Below are 21,533 nucleotides of genomic sequence, written 5' to 3'. Positions count from 1 at the left end.
TATTTTTTGTCTTTTTGCCTTTTCTAGGGCCGCTCCTGCAGCATGTGAAGGTTCCCAGGCTAGGGGTCGAATCGGAGCTGTAGCCACTGGCCTACGCCAGAGCCACAGCAATGCCACAGCAACACGGGAACTGAGCCGTGTCTGCAACCTACACCGCACGCAGCTCATGGCAAGGCCGGATAGTTAACCCACTGAGCAAGGCCAGGGATCGAACCCACAACCTCATGTTTCCTAGTCAGATTCGTTAACCACTGCGCCACGCCGGGAACTCCGAAAGTTCTCTTTAGATGTGAGTAGATATAAATGTAGGGGACAGGAAGGATTATGCTGAAGTGGTGTCAATTTATATATCACATTACCTTATACTTAACATTCTGAGTCAAGAGGTAAACTATTAGAAGAAATTCAGATTAGTGCTGCAAAACTGATTGTACTTATATTTATTAAGAAATATTTTTATAATGGGAACGTTGCTTGATTTTGTTACTTTACTACTAAAGTCTTTTTTCCAGGTGTTACTGACTTATTTAAATATATTTATTTCCATCCAGGGATAGGTGTATACTTTTGCGTGCTTGATCTTGTGCTACCTCTACTCCCTAATGAATGTCATTCATTATGCTGGCTTATGTGTACGAATCTCTTTCTACCCCAATCTCATCCTTGCCCTTGAGGTTTGGAGACATATTTTCAACTATTCTTCTCGGCCTAGCTGATTTTGTGCCCCACAAGAGCCTATATCCAAAATGCCCCAACTCAATATATTGATTATCCCCAAACTCCAATATTTACTTCTTCATTCTCCAAAGTTACTTCTCTCTTAACTTTCTTTGGCCTGTGGAAGACTGTAAAGTTGAGAACCAGTAAGGCATCCTAGATTTTTTGTTGCTGTTGTTGAGCCTACCAAACTAATTATCACACTCTGCTAACTTTATGAATAGTCCTTAGAACTTTCCCTCTGTGCCACATGCCAATTTGCCTTTAAGTGAGTTGTTCTGTATCCTAAGCCAGATATTTCAAGTTTTCCTTTTTTCCCGTTGTTAGAAATTTTATTTTTTAATTTTATTTTAGTTGATATACAATGTCAATTTCTGATGTACAGCAAAGTGACCCAGTTATACATGTGTATATATACATGCTTTTTCTCACATTATCCTCCACGTTCCATCAAAAGTGATTGGATATAGTTCCATGTGCTATACAGCAGGTTCTCATTGCTTATCCACTCCAAATGCAATAGTTTGCATCTACAAACCCCAAACTCCCAGGCCATCCCACTCCTACCCTCTCCCCTTTGACAACCACAAGTCTGTTCTACATATCCATGAATTTCTTTTCTGTATACAGGTTCATTTGTGCTGTATATTAGATTCCAGATCTAAGCAATATCAAATGATACTTGTCTCTCTTTCTTGTTTAATTTAGTATGAGAATCTCTAGTCAAGTCCATGTTGCTGCAAATGTCATTATTCTGCTCTTTTATATGGCTGAGTAGTATTCCATCATGTATATTTCATCATGTATATGTACCACATCCTTTTAATCCATTCATCTGTCAATGGATATTTGACAGATTTTTTTCCATGTCTTGGCTATTATGAATAGTACTGTAATGAACGTAGGGGTACCTGTATCTTTTTCAAGGAAAGTTTTGTCAGGATATATGCCCAGGAGTGGGATTGCTGGATCACATGGCAGTTCTATATTTAGTTTTCTGAGGTACCTCCATACTGTTTTCCATAGTGGTTATACTAATAGTGTAGGAAGGTTCCTTTTTCTCCATATCCTCGCCAGCATTCGTTATTTGTAGACATATTAATGATAGCCATTCTGATCATTGTGAGGTGGCAACTGGTGATTTGCATTTCTCTTAAAGATGTTGAGCATTTTTTCATGTGTCTGTTGGCCATCTATATATCTTCTTTACAGAAATGTGTATTCAGATCTTCTACCAATTTTTCAATTGGGTTATTTTTTTGCTATTGAGTTTTATGTGTTGTTTGTAAAGTTGGGAGATAAGGCCCTTGTCAGTTGAATCATTTGCAGTTACTTTCTTGCATTCCATAGGTTGTCTTTTTTTTAAGGTTTCCTTTGCTATTCATAAGCTTGTCAGTTTGATTAGTTCCCATTGCTTTATTGTTTTTATTTCTACTGCCTTGGGAGACTGACCTAAGAAAACATTGGTATGGTTGATATCAGACAATGTTTTTCCTATGTTCTCTTCTAGGAGTTTTATGGTGTCTTGTCTTATATTTAACTCTTTAAGCCATTTTGAGTTTATTTTTGTGCATGATGTGAGGGTGTGTTCTAATTTCATTGATTTACATGAAACTGTCCAATTTTCCCAGTGCCACTTAAAGAGACTTTTTCCCATTTTATATTCTTGCCTTCTTTGTCAAAGATTAATTGACTATAGGTGTCTGGGTTTATTTCTGGGTTCTCTATTCTGTTCCATTTTTCTTTATGTCTGTTTTTGAACTAGTACGACACTATCTTGATTACTGTAGCTTTATAATATTGTCTGAAGTTGGGGAGAGTTATGCCCCCTCCTTTATTTTTTTCCCCCCTTATGATTGCTTTGGCAATTCTGGGTCTTTTATGGTTCCATATACATTTTTGGATTTTTTTGTTGTAGTTCTGTGAAAAAAAATGTTATGGGTAGAGTTCCTGTCGTGGCTCAGTGGTTAATGAATCCGACTGGGAACCATGAGGTTGCGGATTCGGTCCCTGCCCTTGCTCAGTGGGTTAAGGATCCGGCATTGCCGTGAGCTCTGGTGTAGGTTGCAGACACGGCTTGGATCCTGCATTGCTGTGGCTCTGGCGTAGGCTGGCAGCTACAGCTCCGATTAGACCCCTAGCCTGGGAACTTCCATACGTCACGGCAGCGGCCCAAGAAATAGCAAAAAAGACAAAAAAAAAATGTTATGGGTAATTTGATAAGTGTTACATAAAATATGTAAATTGCTGTGGGTAGTATGGCCATTTTAATGATACTCTTCTAATCTGGGAGCATGGGATATCTTTCCATTTCTTTGAATCCTCTTTAATTTCTTTGGTTAATGTTATACAGTTCTCAGCATATAAGTCTTTCACTTCCCTGGTCAGGTTTATTCCTGATGTGATTTTGGATGTGATTTTAAAAAGTATTGTATTTTTATATTCCTTTTCTATTATTTCGTTGTTAGTATACAGAAATGGAACCAAATTTAAATGTTAATGTTTTTTCCCACTACTTTGCTGAACTCATTGATCAGTTCAGGTAGTTTTTGTGTGGAGTCTTTAGGGTTTCCTATTTATAGGATCATATCATCTGAATAGAGTGACAGTTTTACCTCTTCTCTTCCAAATTTGGATGCCTTTTCTTTTGTTTGTCTGATTTCAATGGCTAGGACTTCGAATATTATGTGGAGTAAAAGTGGTGAGAATGGGCATCCTTGTCTTGTTCCAGGTTTTGGCAGGAAGGTTTTTGGCTTCTTTCCATTAAGTATTTTATTGGCTGCGGATTTGTCATAAATGGGCTTTATTATGTTAAGCTATGTTCCCTCTATACTCACTTTGGTAAGAATTTTTATCATGAATGGATGTTGAATTTTGTCAGCTGCTTTTTCTGTATCTATTGAGATGATCATGTGGGTTTTGACTTTCCTTTTGTTAATGTGGTGTATGATGTTGATTGATTAGTGTATGTTGAACCATCCTTGTGAACCTGGGATGAATGCCACTTGGTCGTGGTGTATGATCTTTTTTATATGTTGTAGGATTTGGTTGGCTAAAATTTTTTTGAGAATTTTTGCATCTATATTCATCAAAAATATTGATGTATAATTTTCTTTTTTGGTAGTATCTTTTTTTCTTGGTATTAGGGTGATGGTGGCTTCATGGAATATCTTGGGAATGTCCTTCAACCTTTTGGAAAAGTTTAAGAGCGATGGGTATAAGTTCTTCTTTCTATGTTGTGTAGACTGTGCCTGTGAAACCATCTGGTCCTTGACATTTGTTTGTAGGGAGTGTTTTTATTACATACTCAATTTAATTTCTTGCAAGTAGTCTGTTCAATTGATCTATTTTTTTCTTTTTATTTCTTGATATATATATATATATATATATTTTTTTTTTCTACTGCACGGCATGGTGACCCAGTTACACATACGTGTATACATTCTTTTTTCTCACATTATGTGTTCCATCATAATTGGCTAGTCAGAGTTTCCAGTGCTACACATCAGGATTCCATTGCTAATCCATCCTGAAGGCAACATTCTGCATCTATTTACCCCAAGCTCCCAGTCCCTCCCACCTCTCCCCTTCCCCCTTGGTAACCACAAGTCTATTCTCCAAGTCTTCTTGATTGAGTTTTATTGGGCTTTAAATTGTCGAATTTGTTGGCATGTAATTGTTCGTAATATTCTCTACAGTTTTTTGTATTTCTGCAGTATCCATTGAGATTTCCCCTTTTTCATTTCTCTTCTTCTTGGTGAGTCTGGCCAGAGGTTTGCCAATTTTGTTTACCCTGTCAAAGAACCAGCTCTTTGTTTTATTGATATTTTATTTTCTTCTACTGTTTTTTAATCTGTTTTATTGATTTCCTCTAGTTTCTAATTGATTCCTTTCTTTTCATTGGCTTACCTTGCCAAAACTGCAATCAACATCTTTGATTGTGTGATTTTTCTAAAGTAAAAATTTGATCTTATATTCCATATCCCATTGAAGCCTGAAAGGATTTCCCACATAACAAGGCCAAGTTATCTTAATCTGAGTTTTAAGGCCCTCCATTATCTGGTCCCTGCCTTTTTCTGTAATTATCTTTTTTTTTTTTCTCTCTCTTGAACTGCAAGTTCCAGCAATACTGAAAGACCTGAAGTTCCTGAAACACCATATTTATTTATTGATGCTCTTCTTCTAGAATGCCTTTTTCTCTCCTCCCTCTTTCCCATTTGCCTGGTAAATTCTGTCAGCTTTTAGTCCTTTCCAAAGCTCTTACTGTGTACTCTGACAATTAATCATGTCCTGTTCATGTTGCTTAGGTACTTTCATCTTGGAAATTCTCACCTTGTGCATATTCATTTGCTTTGCATTTATGATGTTATAATTATCTCTTTACTTAGTAGATTGTGAGGTTCTGAATGTAATAATGTACTGAGCACCAAGCATAATTTAGAAACTTAGCAAATGTGCTAAGCATTTGAACTGATGGTCTTTGGTATTTTTGGTGTGATATGTAAAATGTAAGCTAATGAGGTTTTGATGGTTTGCTAGTTTGTGAAATTCATGTTTCAAAAATGTACTACAATGTTAACAAAGGGGAAAAATAGAAGTGCTATGTGCCCTGCATATGTCCATGGAAATTCTTATGTGTAGTAATACATTACATCAAGGAAGCCTTCAGAGGGAAACAAAAGCCATCAGCAAATGTGACTAAAGAGACACAGGTACCAGCTGTAGTGGGGACAATGTACATTTCTTTGAATGTTAATTTTTAAGCTCTTAGAAAATTGTGAAAAACACAAAATTTACCTTCTTACCCACTCTTTGCTGTGCAGTTCAGCAGTGTTAAGTATATTTGCACTGTTGTAAAAGAGATCTCCAGAAATTATTGCATTTGGCAAAAAAAAAAAAAAACACTCTATACCCATTAAAAACCACTCATCTTTTCCCTTCCACCCACTCCCTGGCACCACTGTTCTACTTTCTGTTTCTATAAATTAGACTATTCTAGACACCTTCAAATACATGCAGTATTTGCCCTTTAGTGACTGGCTTATTCCATATAGAAAGCTATTCTTTGTAGCATTTGACTAAATTTCTTTTTTTTTTTTTAAGGCTGAATGTTATTCTGTTGTATATATATATTACATTTTATTTAATCATTTGAATATTTGGGTTACTTCTACCACTTGGATGTCGTGAATAGTGCTACTGTGAACATAGGTGTGCAAATATCTTTTTGAGACTCTGCTTTCAATTCTTTTAAATAACCCATGAATGGTATTGTGGATCATATGGTAGTTTAAAAAAATTGTTTTTCCCCTAGTGTTGACACCATTTTATAACTCCTGCAACGAAACACAAAGATTCCAATATCTCTACATCCTTACTCTTTTTAATAGTTATTTTAATGTGTTTAATGTTTAATGTCATTTCATGGTGTTTTAATTTGTATTTAATTTCTCTAATTTGTAATATTTAACGTCTTCTCCTGTCTTTATTGGCTATTGGTATGTCATCTATGGAGAAATGTCTATTTAGGTCACTTGCCCATTTTAAAATCAGATTATTTTTGTTGAGTTGTAGAAATTCCTTACATACACAGAATACTGACTCTATATCAGATATAATTTGCAAAATCTTCTCTTATTCCATAGGTTGCCTTTTCAATTAAAGATAATTTTGCTACTATTAAAAACAAATCTTAAGTTTGCTAAAAGTATACCCACCATGTGCATTTCAGCATACTGGGCTTTGGCTGGAAACTACAACTGTTAAGATGTGCTTGGATCTGCTTTGTCCTGTGTTTTATCAGCTTTCATGACTATACTGTGGCTCCTCTCACCTTGGTGAAGCTTTTAAAGTCTTGTTCCCTGCAGTGCCTAAAGTGGATGACAGTACAACTTAAGTTGTGATGTTTAAAAAATGATGTATAGAAATAAGGAAGAAGGGGACTAACATGGGAGCTTTACATGTAGATCTATATATGGTGTTCTTGAGCTGTGTGGGGATCCAACTTTTAGGATGGGGAGGGTGGGGAAAAGATACTCTGCTCCCTCAAACATAATGTTCATCAAATCCTATCCCAATCATTTGTATTTGACCTTAAGATTGTTTTCACTCTGATTGCTCAAAAGTCACCTGATTTCCTTAGCTGGACTAACTTCCATGTCTTCTTGCTGCCTTATTCTTCTTCCTAGAACTTGTGCCTTCCTTCCAGGTGAGCTCTACCACCTCCACCCCCACCCTGGCCTTGTTCCACTCCACCACCTCCAGCCCTGTTTACTTTCCTGTTAGACTTTTCCTCCCAACTCTGCTGAAGCATCCTTTTTGACTCTCAATCCACCTTCCTGTTTGACTCACTCAAAGTGAATGAGTTGCCAGACTTAGAATTTGGTGTATCTTTCCCACTCTCCCCCTTGTGCATTGTTCACTGTGAATGATTTTGTTTTAGTAGAGAAACAGTGCCTGGGAATGCACACACTTCCCCAGATCATTTTATTACCTTATAGGGATGCTCATGTGTGGCCATCAGGGTTCCTGCCTAGAAAGCACAAGCACTGTATGTACTCCAGGGACATAGGATCTCATAAAGAAATAGGGGCTTACACAGTGTAGCAAGAACTGGAAGAGTAAAGGTCAGGGAGGCTGATGGTGAAGTTCAGGAGTGTCCTTGTATAGACCTCAGCCAGAAGCTCCCAGCAGCTGGTTATCAAGTGCTTCCTGAGAAAAGGCTGCAATTCTAAAGAATCTCTGGGGAACTATCACCAACCAACACAGCCTGCAACAAGAAGGTATGTGTTTGTCAGGGGCTCTCCAGGAGCCCACCTGGCCATCTCATGTCACTCAACACATCTGGGTGCAACTCCCTCTAGAGAAAGTGCCTCCATGCTCATGTATTCCACATTTCATACAAGTGCTTCTCATGGACAAACTCAAATCAAGTCCTTGTGGAAGATGCATTTGCAATTCCTTGTGATGAAAAAAGACCTTAGACAAGTCTGGTAGCAATGCTGAGTTGTCCCAAACATAGAGCAGAAAAAATGCTGAAATGTGTGAAGAGTGCTGACAGCACACTTAGGCAGCTTTAAGTTTGGGCATCAATTTCACCTTAAAATATTTGCCTCTGACCATTCTTTGAAACTTTGTGGCAGGTATCACATGCTTTCTAGCAATTTGGTTTACATTTCATGTTTTCCGGCTCCCCCAAAAGATCACAGGCTCCTTTATGTTGGGACTGTGTTTTGGCCCTCTCTGATCCACTCTCACTCAGCAGAGATCTTGACCCTAGTAGATTTTCAGTGTTTGCTGCCTGATTGATAACCCTGTATTTCTTTAGTGTTTAGACTTCCCCAGTGAATGTGTGTGTGTTAGGACCCACTGAAGTGTCAGCCTGAGAAAAATGGACATCATAAAACAGTCCAAAATAGCAATGTAGCTGAATTGACAGTGAATGCCTTGAAAAATGTGCCATAAATTTATACTCAAAGAACATACATCAAGTGTGGTGTGTTCTTTGGTGAAATGTAAAAAGTAAGAGTTGGTCTTCTTAAAATGCTCTGTGCATTTCTGGGAATACACAGGCAGTGGAGCTTAGAAAATGTATTGAAGCAAACACAATGAGATTGGATTTTTAAAGTTCCACCAAATTTGAACAACAATCACCGGAGGGAAAATAAGCAATGGAAGTTCAGAGCTCTGGATACTTGGTGAATTAAGAAGGTTAGAGTCTAGGACACCTGAACATAGAACTCTTGATGACTTAGGAAGGTAACAGTCTAGAAGTGGGTGGCCTAAAGAGGGGACATCAAGCACTGGTGTTTCAGCCACTTGAAGTTATTTGGGGAGCCAGAGTCTCCCACTGGCTGCTTGGCCACCCCATAGTGTACAGGGTTGAGATTGCTTTGCTACTACATGTGGGTTCTGGTTTAAAGGAACTGGAAGGCAGGGTGAGACATTTCATGTTAAGCTGATATAGAAGCTGCACAGCTCATGTCCAGTCAGATTTTGCTGGTTGAGTACTTAGATGATTTTTATTGATGTGGTCATTTATAGACATAATGGGAGTTTTTAGGAAAGGTTGCCTTTTGGAGGTATAATTCCTTGGCAATATTCAGCATTTTAGAAATTGGTATCTGCTTTATCCATTAGATAAAGAGAACAGAGTCTACAGCTAGTGTGCTATTGTCTGAAGTTGTAGGTATTCTTTTACCTATGGAAAGAAACTCACAAAATATATGTCACCATATGCTTTTGCTATTTCTTCCCTGAAAACCAATACTTTTGATAATTTTATAACCTCTTTTGTGTCCCTTTAATCTTTAAAATGTTTTTGGTTTTGGATTGTGAATTTTAAAATTAAAATGTTTTTATTGGTGTACAATGTAAATAATAGATTCACTGTTATTAGTCCTTAATATGGGTCAGAAATACTGATTTAGTTTATCAGTAATTAGTGTATTTACGTACAAAGGGGACTAACAAATATTTAATAAATATGCTCTTTACCCTGGTGTCTGAAATATTTAATTGTATATTTTTCCTATTAATGAAATCTAAATTTGTACCTAGAAATATTTGTGGTAAAGTAAACTGAATGTCTCTTGTATATTAAAAAACACTTGAGGTAAATAAATCATCCTATGACATAAGAATACCGTAAAAATGTGCATATTTTTTGTTTTTAATTCTTTGTTGCTAAAAATCTGTTTTTTAAAAGAAATATTGGGAAATGTAGAGTGGAGCCTGAAAAGGTTGGTGATGGATCTGGAGGAACTTTAGGATAAATGCCATGTGAGAGATGATTTAAAGAACTAAATTTGAAAGGGAGGGTAGGCTTGACCTTCCTTACATAATGGTTCCTAATGATATTTATTTTGTGTTGCTTGAGGATAAACTTGGAGGCTAATGGAAGAAGTTGAAGAATGATCCCCTTTGGCCCTTTAAACAAAGGGTTTATCACCACTCAGAGCACTGCCTTATAGGGCAGTAGGCAGGTGAGCAGAAACTGAAGGATGCTTGCCTAACAGTTCACTAGAGAGGATAATGGCTTGGGAAGTAACATTAAATGACTCCAATATTCCTTTTAACTACCATATGCTAGGATAGATAAGCATAACTGGGCTCCTTTAAAGAGTTTTTCTGTTGTCTTGAGTGAGGCTAGATGGTTTGGAAGAAAATTGAAGTAGTTTGTGAATAACATGAAGTAAATTTGGGTGAAGATGTGTGCCCAGTTGATGGTCTCATCTTAGAGTTGTTTTAACAAAGGCAGGCAGAAGCTCAGCTCCCTGGCAAGAGCCAGGATTTGAGAGAATTTCTACAGCATCTTTGAAAAAAATCAGTGGGAGCCCTTATGTAGCCAGTAGTTGATCGATGCCTAAACTGTAAGGAACTCTTTAATGCCAGGAGGAATAAGGACATCATTAGACAATTTTGTATCTTCATGGTCAGAGTATTGAAATCTCCCTGTGAGCCTCTGTCTAATCTATGGGAAGGCACACATTCAGAATGTAATTCTTTTATTTAGAATACGTAGTTGTATTCAAAAGTTTAGTTTAAGAATTTTATTTCAGACTCTCAACTGATAGAATATAGATGATGAGACAAAGGCTTTCCTGTTAAAGATGTTTGAAAGTGAATTACACATCATCCATGACATATTCATTGTGCTCTTCCTTTTTATATGATGATATGAATATGATAAATTTTAAAAGAAGAGCCAATGTTCACTAGTGTTTATCACACTAAATGGGGATCTTATGAGTGTTAGGGCCTTTTTTTTTTATGGCCTAGAAGTGAATTAGCAGAATTAAATATTTCAGATAGGTGTAATTCTATATAATGTCAGATGGCACATTTACTTGTTAAAATTTTTTTTTAGAGATAAATTCTGTATTTTTTTCTCTACTCTGGCCTATCAATACTCTTTTTGCAAGACCCATTTCAACTTCTCTCTTCCATCCAACAAGAAGAAATTAAGTTCCAACAATAAGCTCAGTTTTTCTAATTGGTTAAAAAAAATTCTGCCCTTGTGGCTACTGGCCATGCCTTGCCCACGTTGATATGGATCTGACCATTTTTATGTTAATGTGTAATGTCCCAATCAGCTAAAAGATTTTCTTTTCATTCCTTTCCTTTTCCTTCCTAGCTTATTCCCTTTTTGAGCCCAACAGGCAAAGCCATCAGAGATACTGTCACCTTCCAGGAGTAATTCTCAAATTGTAGCCAAGTACAGTTGGGATGACCCTCTCTTGAGGGGACTACTTCAGAGTTCTTGTTTTATTCTACAAGGTCTCCCTTGAGGTCCCAGAATCATGAGCCCCTCCAGTCACCTGCACCAGTCCATGGATTGCTGACTTCCCCTTTACTGCTTCCTTCTGTCCCTTTTTTCCCTCTTGCTCCCCTACTGGTGTCTTCTGGCCCTTCTCCCAGAGCAGTTCTACTCAAATCCTCATCTCAGGATCATCCTCACTGGAACACGAGAGAAGACTGCTCTGAAATGCAAAGAAGGGCAACTCACTGTGGGAGATGTTTCTCCATGCCTCTCACATTGCAGCGGGTCTGTGAGTAGGAACACAGACTGCTTTGTTCTGGCCTGGGTGACTTCAGCTCTCCTGGCAGGGCATGTCCAGGAAGAGAGGCCAGTAACTGCCTCTGGGGCAGAGGGAAGAGCTATTTAACGTCCAGGATAGTAAAGATAGCTTCCTCGAGGCAAAGTCTGGCATGCTTGTGGCCCTGAGAAAGCTTCAGGGCCCTGAGCTCAGGGTTCCTTTCCTGTCACGCAGCCTCCTGTGTGCGGGTACCACCTGGTCCTTGCATTGCTGAAGCAACTTGGACTTGGAGCACTGTCCTCTGGCGGCTCTTATTGCTATAGGTAGTAAAGGTCTTTGTGACACAGGCATTTCACATCTTGTGCCACCATCCCTTATTAGCTTATGAGTAAAAATCTCAGACCCTCAGTCTTGAAACACCCACACAGGGAAAAGCCTCATTATGTGATTGGTGCTTTTTTTTTTTAAGCATGGAAAGTGCTTATAGATCTGAGTAGATGTTCTTTACAGCTCTGAACAGAGAGAGAGAAATTTTGATTTGTGTGAAGAAGGCAAAATGAATGAGCCTTCATGTTAGGATTTTTTTTTTTTTTTTTGTCTTTTTGCCTTTTCTAGGGCTGCTGGCGTGGCATATGGAGATTCCCAGGCTAGAGGTCGAATCTGAGCCATAGCCACCAGCCTACACCAGAGCCACAGCAACGCGGGATCCGAGCTGCGTCTGCAACCTACACCATAGCTCACGGCAACGCTGCATCCTTAACCCACTGAGCAAGGCCAGGGATCGAACCCGCAACCTCATGGTTCCTAGTCGGATTCGTTAACCACTGAGCCACGACGGGAACTCCCATGTTAGGATGTTTGAAGTAGGTTTGGAAAGGTCGCCAGGATGGCCAAGGTTAAGACCAGTATTCCTTACTAGAAACCACGTGAGGAAATATAAATGCAGAAGACATTTATGTGATATGGTAGAAATGAGAAATTAAATGTGAAAATATCATCCAAGTTATATTATGATGTGCCTTGGAAAAAAGATAGGACTCCATGAATCTTTTCCATATCCTACCCATTTAGGGACATGTCATGTCTCCCTTGAACCCCAAGAACATCTTATTTTCTTAAGTCTCATATATGCTCTGGGGTATCAAAGAGCTAGATAATCTATCATTAAGTTTGCAATGTCATAATATGGTAGGTATATGATAAACTTTATGAGTACAGTTGCATGACCACTTAAGTGAAATCACTACCAAAACATGAATCAAAAGATAATTTAGTTTAAGTAGAAAAATCCAACTAAATTATAATTTCATAGGAAAGCTTTTCACATTAATTTCTAAACCAGATTTCTTTATTCGTAAACAATTAAGTATTTTAGTTTTTAAATCTAGAAGGATTTCCCCAATGTTTTTAAAGTACTCTTTTTTTTTTTTGTAGTAGTGTCATTTAATACTCTATGAAAACAGCACAGCAAAATATTTAAGGCATCGATTCCTAAGGATCTTGTGGTATAAATTTTAAGTAGTTTTTGAGCGAAAGCTTGAACTGCTCTTTGTGCTCCTCTTCTAAAAGTGAAATGTGCTTATAGGTCTGAGTAGATTGTCCCAGGCAATCCCTTAAAAATAACATTTTGACACTGTATAGGAAAAGGGAAAAAGTGATTTTTTTTCTTAATAAGCCTTTTCAGAAATGTCTTTACATTTATCAACATTAAATTTGTTTTAAACACATCTATTTATCAAATCTAGAACAGATACTGAATACCATCCATGAAGAGGATATAGGATATAGTGAGTGGAAAAAAGTACACAGAAACATTTTGTAGAAGAGTGGTTGCCAGATCTTATTACAGGAGAAATGCAGCTTGTTGCCCTTTTTTGTAAATAACATTTTTTTGCTTGTTTGTTTTGCAACCTATATGTGCTCATTTCTATACATATCCTCTGTACCACTTTAACACAATGACAGAATTGAGTAATTGTGACAAAGACTCTATAGCCCATAAAAAACTAAAATATTTATCTGCTCTTTCAGAAAAGTTCACTGACTTCTTATAGAGAGTGTATTTCAGCGTAGCCCAAACATAAGTGCCGCATAGAGATCACATCCATGCATGGTGATCAGACAAGAGAAAAGTATTTTTTTATATTTTGATTGCTTAAAAAGTGTTTTAAAATTACTGATAGGCTTATATAGGGAATAATAATTTAAAAAAAAGCAAGCAATGGAAAGCTAAACATTGACTATTGTGAAAAATGTTGAAGTCTGTCCTTGCTAGTCCACCCCCTTGCTATTTCCTATTAGTTAGAGGCATCCATCCAAACAGGCACTTTTCTGTTGTCTCCAACATCTGGTGAATCCTCAGGAGGGTGATAATAAAGCAATCATCTGTGCCTGGTTCACCCTCCAGGAGTGGCAGGTAATAGGAAGCTTCTGCTTTCACTTGAAAATACGTAACTACACACTGGATTCTTAGGAAATTTAAAATGAACCCTTTCTTATATTATTGTTGTTATTTATAATTTACATTTCAGCTGCTTTTCACCAGCATTAAAGTCTAGGACTTGATAATTCCCATCAAGAGGTTAAAAAAAACCTATGGGCTTATGTGTTGTTCTCTACTAAATTTCAAGTGGAAGACATGGCTGAAGCAGTAAAAAGCTGTCTGTTGGAGGATTGCATTTCAATCCGATGTGGCTCATAAAGGAAGATCTAGTAGTTCTGTGTTCTTTGTAAACTTATGTATACAGGCAGCCACACATTCAGTGTGACTTTAGTGGAAACCACAGTCCCACCAGCTTACTAAATTGTTTTCCCTCGGGTTACTTTGCGCACTGTTCCTTCACTGAGTTCAGCCAGTACATCCCTTACTGAATGTGACGTGGTAGGTGGCAGTGATATCAAATTAACACTATGTAAACCATGAATGTTTCATTTAAAGCAGTTATTCGGGTTACCTAGCAGAGTCCTGGGGTGAAAAATCAGTTTTGATGGTGAAAGAGATGATGAAATGATTTTATATTCATGGGGGAAATAACCTGTGTCTGGTGTCACTTTTGAGCAGCCACAGGAACAGCATGTTCTCCTAGAGCATGAAGAGACTTATAATGGGAGTCTGGCATCGGGAGGAAAAGAGGCAAATACATGAGAAACAAGGAGTCCTTTTTCTCTATTTTTTTTTTTTTGCCAGTTGTCTATTTATAACTGATACTAAACAGTGACTTCAGCAGCCCAACTTCTTGGAATTGGGTTGCAGTAACAGATGTACTAACAATGGGTCTTGGGGGACCAAAATGATGATGTCATCTTCTGATTGTCTGAAGGTTCAGACACCTGGACCTTGTATGATTCTATGGGTTTGGGGTTGCCTCTGGCATTAGCTCTTGATGCTGGTGGACCAACATGCATGTTGGGATATTGGATTAAAAAAAAAAGGATGACTTAGTCTCTTACATTCAATTATATAACCCATTCAGTCTGCTATAGCCACTCTGAATATTTATTTTTATTTTTTATTATTACTACTTTTTTTTGGCTTTTTTAGGGCTGCACCTGCAACATATGGAGGTTCCCAGGCTAGGGGTCTAACAGGAGCTACAGCTGCCTGCCTATACCACAGCCACAGCAACGCCAGATCCAAGCTGCATCTGCCACCTATGACCTACCCCACAGCTCACAGCAAAGCTGGATCCTTAGCCCACTTAACGAGGCCAGGGATCGAACCCTCGACCTCATAGTTCCTGGTTGGATTTGTTTCTGCTGCGCCACGATGAGAACTCCTCAGTGACTGATTTATGGTACCCAATAATCCTGTGAATGTTAGACCTTGGAGCAGTCACCTCTGTCTTTATCTGGGTATTGAGTCTAACAGCATCTGATTGTGTTGTTACATGAAAGAGAGTGTGTTGTTGGCTATGATGAACCCCACTATTGAGTTCAAGCTAAATAATTTTCACACGGAATAATGCACATCTTCAATCCATAAGATTTGATAGTCCAACCAAAATATTAGTTCTTTTTAGAGGATCAAAAAAATTAATATTGTAGGTATTTTGTAGTGTTCTATGGAAATGTACTTTCCATAGTGTTCTATGTAAATTTGGTTTACCACTATTACCACAAATATGCTTTGTTGCTTTGCCTATGAAAATTTTCATTTATTTCTGTTATACATATGAAAGTAGAATTTCTGATACTTTCTTATTTGCTGATTTTGAAAAATTTGAACTTTAATCTCTTTTTTCCCTTGGGACATTTTCTGTTTGAAATATAGAATTTCTTTAAATTCAAGTTTCTGCCTTTTGAAGATTCTTGGTTCTTCCTGCGTTCCTGGAACTTTGGCTCCAAGGTGGCCTCATGGGACATAAAAGGAAATCCTTTTTCTATATGCAGCTGTATGTCCTCTATTCTCCATTTTCTTTTATATTATGTAAGTTCTCTCTAGCTTGGAGAATGCAATGAAAAATTTTATAACTCCAGGCAAAAGTGACACTATGGTTAGTACTAAAAAACTAAAGGGAAAAATGGTGGGGATAAATTTCAGATTTAGTTACTGGATGGGATAGCCAGGTTCATTTAGCATCTGTTTTCTTTGTCAATTAAATGGTCTTGGGGATAATTTGAGACTAAATGATCATTTGTCTGAGGCTTTGTGTCTTCCCCTAACATTGATTTAGAGAAATGAGGAGTAACCTTAGAGCTATGAAAAATTGAAAATGGTTGCAAAATGTTATAGAACATTCAGAAAATTTTACTACACAGATGTCAAGAAGCAAGTAGTTTCATGGAATGTACTTTAACTTAGGGAACAACTCTATTGCATTTTTATAGATTTTAAATTAGGTTGGACATTTCTTCCTACTCTCCTTGTTCTCTCTTGCTCAGACACATCAGAAAAACTCTGATTGGAAAAAAAAAATGTTGAATCACTTTATCTTGTATATTTCTTAGGTCTATGTGATAAAGCACCTGCACTGCAAGTGGGTACACTTGGTTTTACATCATTTCTGGGTGATGGGATTATTTCTCTCTAGTTACAATTCTAATAGTGACCAAAGTTAACGTCACATCCTGGTGAGTAGGATGTGGAGTCCCTCTGACTGCAGTTCTCTAGGCTCAGTACCTGAAAAAGACCTAAATCCTCAGGCAGGAAAGTAAAATTCTGAAGCCAGTGGGAGAAGGAGTTGATGCCATTCTCAAAGACAATCTTTGCTGAGTTTAGGCAGTAAGGGGGATAGCCATTGAGACACGGAATGAAGCCTCTTAGAGAGTCAAGGTGGAAGCTTGAGGAATAATAGAATGGGGTCTGAAACCTTTGCAAATAAGCTGTATTTGGTTTTATGTTACTCTTGACCTTTTTTTTTTTTCCATAGTAAAATCTTATATAATGGTTCAGATTTGTTTCATCTAAGATGATATGGAGTAGCAAGGAAAGGCTCCTGGGTCATAGTTTTAAAGTGTGTGAGTACATGGTGTTGGCAGCAGTGAAAATTAAGCTCTCAGGGGGAGGATAAAATTCAAAAGCAAAGTCATACTATTGAGGTATGGCTTCATTCCTCATATAGATTCATTTTTTTGTTGTCAATCTTAGTAAATCTGGTTCTGTTTTATTGCAGACATTTTTTGTTTTTTAAACTTTTAACCATTGATGTTTGTAAAGGAAGTATACCCCACAGAACTGTGCCTCATTCAGTATAGCTTTAAGAATAATAGTGTATCAGGAACTGGGAAAACAAAATCAAACCATGTGCTTCTTTCCCTAAGGTGGCATGGTAGGTTGAAAATGGCCAAGAATTATTTGTAGCTTCTCTCATAGAGAAATAAAATTCACCCCCTTGATGTTGAGTGAGCTTTGTGACTTACTTTGACCAACAGAAGGTAGTAAAATTGGTGGAGTTCTGAGCCTGAGCCTCAGGAAGCCTTGAGCTTCCATTCTCTGTCTCTGTCTGTCTCATTCAGCCTCTCAGAACCAGAGGCTGCCATGTGAAGAAGACATCAGTTGCCTTATTGGAGACATGCGGCCAAGACCACTACCAGCTGCAGCTGCCAGCAATGTAAGTGAAGGCGTCTTAGTTATTACAGCCCCATTCAAGCTGCTACATAACCAAGGTATATAGATCATGTACTTTATTCAGCATTAAAGAAGGGAATTCTGATATTTGCAACCACATAGATGAACCTGAAAGATGTCATGCCAAGTGAAATAAGCCAAATATAGAATGACGAATAGTGTACAATTTCACTTGAATGTGGAACCTAAAATAGTCACACTTGTAGAAGCAGAGAATAGGATGGTGGTTGCCAGGGGGTTGGAGGGTTGAGGAAATGGAGAGATGTTGGTCAAGGCACAGAGTTTCTGTTATGCAAGGTGAATAAGTTCCAAAGATCTAATATACCACATAGTGACTGTAGTTAACAGTATTTTATACTTGACATTTGCTGAGAGGGTAGATCTTAAGTGTTCTTACCACGCATGTATGAATGCAAAGAGCCATCCCAGAAGAGACCATCAGAAGAACTGCTTAGCCGAACCCAGCCTGAAGACACATTATTTGTAAGCAAATCTTTTTGTTTTTCCTTAGTTACTGAGATTGGGGACGATTCATTACTATCAGTAGATAACTGATACTGAAGGTTATGATTTTTCAAAATGGAAGACAGACCTGAAAAACAAACACATAATATGTGCATTCTAATAGGAATACATATGTGAATATCAGTATACTTTTGGAAACAAAGGTTCGATTGATGTCCTTCCCTTCGGAGCCTGGGTACCTGCTCCTTAACTCTGGTCCACTGAGTCTATATTAAATTGCCTGATTTCTTTTTTTTTTCATTTTTAAAATTCATTTTTTTTAATATTTTCCGACTGTACAGCAAGGAGGTCAGGTTATCCTTACATGTATACATTACAATTACAGTTTTTCCCCCACCCTTTCTTCTGTTGCAACATGAGTATCTAGACATAGTTCTCAATGCTATTCAGCAGGATCTCCTTGTAAATCTATTCTAAGTTGTGTCTGATAAGCCCAAGCTCCCGATCCCTCCCACTTCCTCCCCCTCCCATCAGGCAGCCACAAGTCTCTTCTCCAAGTCCATGATTTTCTTTTCTGAGGAGATGTTCATTTGTGCTGGATATTAGATTCCAGTTATAAGTGATATCATATGGTATCTGTCTTTCTCTTTCTGGCTCATTTCACTCAGTATGAGAGTCTCTAGTTCCATCCATGTTGCTGCAAATGGCATTATGTCATTCTTTTTTATGGCTGAGTAGTATTCCATTGTGTATATATACCACCTCTTCCGAATCCAGTCATCTGTCGATGGACATTTGGGTTGTTTCCACGTCCTGGCTATTGTGAATAGTGCTGCAATGAACATGCGGGTGCATGTGTCTCTTTTAAGTAGAGTTTTGTCCGGATAGATGCCCAAGAGTGGGATTGCAGGGTCATATGGAAGTTCTATGTATAGATTTCTAAGGGATCTCCAAACTGTTCTCCATAGTGGCTGTACCAGTTTACATTCCCACCAACAGTGCAGGAGGGTTCCCTTTTCTCCACAGCCCCTCCAGCACTTGTTATTTGTCGATTTATTAATGATGGCCATTCTGACTGGTGTGAGGTGGTATCTCATGGTAGTTTTGATTTGCATTTCTCTTATAATCAGTGATGTTGAGCATTTTTTCATGTGTTTGTTGGCCATCTGTGTATCTTCTTTGGAGAAATGTCTATTCAGGTCTTTTGCCCATTTTTCCATTGATTGATTGGTTTTTTTGCTGTTGGGTTGTATAAGTTGTTTATATATTCTAGAGATTAAGCCCTTGTCAGTTGCATCATTTGAAACTATTTTCTCCCATTCTGTAAGTTGTCTTTTTGGTTTCCTTTGCTGTGCAAAAGCTTTTCAGTTTGATGAGGTCCCATGGGTTTATTTTTGCTCTTATTTCTGTTGCTTTGGGAGACTGACCTGAGAAAATATTCATGATGTTGATGTCAGAGTGTTTTGCCTATGTTTTCTTCTAGGAGTTTGATGGTGTCCTGTCGTATATTTAAGTCTTTCAGCCATTTGGAGTTTATTTTTGTGCATGGTGTGAGGGTGTGTTCTAGTTTCATTGCTTTGCATGCAGCTGTCCAGGTTTCCCAGCAATGCTTGCTGAATAGACTTTCTTTTTCCCATTTTATGTTCTTGCCTCCCTTGTCAAAGATTAATTGACCATAGGTGTCAGGGTTTATTTCCGGATTCTCTATTCTGTTCCATTGGTCGGTCTGTCTGTTTTGGTACCAGTACCACACTGTTTTGATGATTGTGGCTTTGTAGTATTTCTTGAAGTCTGGGAGAGTTATGCCTCCTGCTTGGCTTTTGTTTCTCAGGATTGCTTTGGCAATTCTGGGTCTTGTGTGGTTCCATATAAATGTTTGGATTGTTTGTTCTAGTTCTGTGAAAAATGTCATGGGTAATTTGATAGGGATTGCATTGAATCTGTAGATTGCTTTGGGTAGGATGGCCATTTTCACAATATTGATTTTCCCAATCCAGGAACATGGAATATCTTTCCATTTCTTTACATCTTCTTTGATTTCTTTGATTAAAGTTTTATAGTTCTCGGCATATAGGTCCTTTACCTCCTTGGTCAGGTGTATTCCAAGGTATTTGATTTTGTGAGGTACAATTTTAAAAGGTATCGTATTTTTGTATTCCTTTTCTAATGTTTCATTGCTGGTATACAGAAATGCAACTGACTTCTGAATGTTAATCTTATATCCTGCCACTTTGCTGAATTTATTAATCAGTTCAAGGAGTTTTGGGGTTGAGTCCTTAGGGTTTTCTATGTATAGTATCATGTCATCTGCATACAGTGACAGTTTTGACTCTTCTCTTCCTATATGGATGCCTTTTATTTCTTTTGTTTGTCTAATTGCTGTGGCCAGGACTTCCAAAACTATGTTGAAGAGCAGTGGTGAGAGTGCGCATCCCTGTCTTGTTCCAGATTTGAGTGAGAAGGCTTTCATAAATTGCCTGATTTCTACATTCACTCTTTTCTTGGACTCCCAGGTACCCTCAGCTTTTTTGTGTTCTCCCTATCATGTTGACATCTTTCAAAATTGAATGTTCACCTGTTTTGTTTTCATCCTGGAAATTTCTAGATTTGTCTGTGAGCTTGATCTCATAACCTTTATTCTGACAACCATACATTGTCTGTAGTGTATTCTTAATCCAGGTATAGACATTTTATCTTGATTGCCTCAAAGTCATAATAAATTCATGATATCTTTAAAATAATACTAGCTAATATGCAGACCTGCTTCTCAGGCCATGCAGTTTATAGTCTAATTCATCGATTATCACAGCATCCCCTTGAGGCAAGTGGAAGTCTTACCTCTACTGAGAAATGAGTCTTGAGCAGTCACAGTATATGCTGAAAATTACAGGTTCCTGAGGTGATGGAACATCCTTTGAGCCTGTGCATCAGATCTCCCTCCTTAGTGTGCTCTCCCAAGTCAGAAAACGGGGACTAAACAAGCTACATTTCATCAGTCAACAAGTGCTTTTAGAGTCTCTCTTCTAAATACACCTTGTATATTTTGCCACTCCACTGCCATTGTTTAATGTCATGTCTGTATCCCCTGTTTTCTACCCTCATTAGTCATCTTACTGGTTGTGCTGTCTCTGGTCACAACCCAACTTGTACAGCCTTCCTATTACTGGAAAAACAATCTTAGACCAACAGACATCAATAACACATTTCCCATGGATCTTCATCTTCTGTGGAGTGAAATCTGAAGCGTCTTTTCTTTGGCATGGGCTTCTCTGCCAAAGCTTTTGCTAGGTGATTACTGCTGTAGAAGAGGAGCCATCTATTTTTTATTCCTTAACTACTTAGATGTCCAGATTCATTTTTTTCCCACTGCTTGCCAGTCTGGCCATCCGGGATTAAGTTTTGAATGGTTTTCTCCAGGCTGTGCATTTTCACAGTTTGGAATCCCTTCTCTCACCACAATCACCCCACCACACACACCCTACCACCCCTACACTTGCCTCTGCCCAGAAAGCTTTTCTATAGTGGTCAAATCCCAAGGCAACTGTGCTCTCTTTCCTGAAGTCTTCCTGGGTCTGCATGCAGATGTGGATGTTTCTTCTCTGTCCACATCTGGTGGTATTAATACTCTTAGGTTGGCTTTTCATTTATTCTCTGTGGTTCTAGAAGATAGGGAAAACTCACAGTTTGATCATATCTGTATCTACAGCATAAATGACAATGCTAATCACAGAATGTGTATACCCAGA

At 38.1% G+C, this 21,533-nt stretch overlaps 1 long non-coding RNA gene across 2 annotated transcripts in view; it reads left to right on the top strand.

Moving 5' to 3' along the window:
- Positions 1-21,533, top strand: part of LOC110257000 (uncharacterized) — a 352,563-nt gene that overhangs the window by 124,268 nt on the left and 206,762 nt on the right. Inside the window, exon 3 of one of the 2 annotated variants that reach the window (XR_014840925.1) lies at positions 17,211-17,305. The exons of the other annotated variant lie outside the window; for it this stretch is intronic. This is a non-coding gene — a long non-coding RNA (uncharacterized LOC110257000). The remainder of the gene's footprint in view (positions 1-17,210; positions 17,306-21,533) is intronic. 2 annotated transcript variants of the gene reach the window in all.

The sequence above is a fragment of the Sus scrofa genome, chromosome 1, assembly GCF_054392235.1.
Source record: "Sus scrofa isolate SSC_HxYL_T2T_F1_AM1 chromosome 1, Sscrofa_HxYL_maternal_Yorkshire_Landrace_v2.0, whole genome shotgun sequence".
Taxonomy (NCBI): Eukaryota; Metazoa; Chordata; class Mammalia; order Artiodactyla; family Suidae; genus Sus; species Sus scrofa.
The sequence above is the reverse complement of the archived record's forward strand: the minus strand, read 5'-3'. Positions and strand labels throughout refer to the sequence as shown.